Source organism: Morone saxatilis, unplaced genomic scaffold (assembly GCF_004916995.1).
Source record: "Morone saxatilis isolate NCDOM2014 unplaced genomic scaffold, NCSU_SB_2.0 Contig8, whole genome shotgun sequence".
NCBI lineage: Eukaryota > Metazoa > Chordata > Actinopteri > Moronidae > Morone > Morone saxatilis.
In genome coordinates, this window is record NW_023340257.1 from 11,946,430 (window position 1) to 11,948,015 (window position 1,586).

A 1,586-nucleotide genomic window follows, 5' to 3' on the forward strand; every position below is an offset into this window, starting at 1 on the left:
TTGGATGGGCATTTTTTACTGATATTCTACAGACCAAATGATTCATTATTCAATCAAAAATGAAAATCTATTCATTGAGAAAAATAACCAGATTAATCAATACTGAAAAAATAAGGATTAAGCTGCATCTCTAAAATAAATCTATGTTTCAAGAGTGGCTCCCTTTTTTACTGGGACTTTGCAAATTCTTTTATTTTTATTTCTGCAGGGTAGCATTCATATACTGCTGCAGCATCACACAGTCTATGTGCTGTCCCTGTTATCAGGGCGTCTTGGAGACACTATGACAGCCTGTCAACCTGTGCTGACAGTTAACATCGATACTGAGGATGATTTTAGTTTGTATGCATCCAGACTCTGGAACTGTCTGCTGGCTGATCTGAGGACACACTCACTGTTTTAAACTGCATTGAATTGGCATTTCTCTGCTCAAAATGTGGTAAATTAAAACAGTGTTATGTTATATTACTTACTAAACCCACCCAACCCAATCCTAATCCAGTGGGCGTCTCTTTTGAGGGAGATATAGGTCATTTTTCTCACAATAGTAATGTTATACCATAGGGTGAATGTGTACCACACTTCACTATCCTTACTTAACTTAAAACAAAAAAGTGACATTAAAACCCCCCCAATCTTCACTTGTTCAACGAAGCAGAAATCCCATTACACGAGAGCAAATGTTTCATAACTCACGATCTTGTTTCTCTGCTGGCATTATGCGGTTGTAGTTTTTTTTTCTCTATTTGTCCTACTTAGAGTGGGAATATCATAGTCAAGTGACAACCCTGTAAATCAGCTATGTGTCTATGGCAACCATGGGTATCCACTGTTATTTTGAAATGCCATTGAATAATTGATTTGCCGACTGTGACACTGACTCTGTTGTGCTTGTGATTTGCGGAGGAGTATGATAAAAAAGAGAATTTTTAGATGTTTAAACGCGTGTGCTGCACACTTGTACATAGTTACACACCAGTTATACACACAGAATGCAGGTATGTTTCATAGGCTGTCCTTGTTGTGTCACTGTAATCTTATTTTCTTCCAACCAGGGGACCTGTCGCTATCTTATGCTCTCCACTGTAGCCCACACACTCTGCTTAACAGTGTCAGATTACACACATACAGTGCGGTAACTAGATAATGTTCATCTATCATACATTTCAATCCAATTCTCCATGATTTGACACACTCTGCTCTATCACATGCCTCGATATTAATTCACTTATTGATCCAAATTTGCATCTATTAAGTTTCAAGTGTCCCTCCTAGTGATTAATGAGCTGAATTTGCGTGTTTGTGTGAGTTTGACTGGCATCAAATGAGACAAATTGAGCTGATCCATTGGCTGCTTGTTGATTTTCTGTTTAACTACAACAGTGAAGGGTTGCCATGGAAATGTGACCCCAGATCATTCCAGTGTTTAATTCATCCTATACGGCTGCATTTCAAAAATCAAGGACATGTGTATTGTGTTTTTGAGTCTCTATTGTTTATGTCTGTGTGAGTGATCAAGGAAATTCTTTGCTTGTGCAAGGGTCCATTTATATGTTGAGGGGGATTCTCTGTTATAACAGAGAATC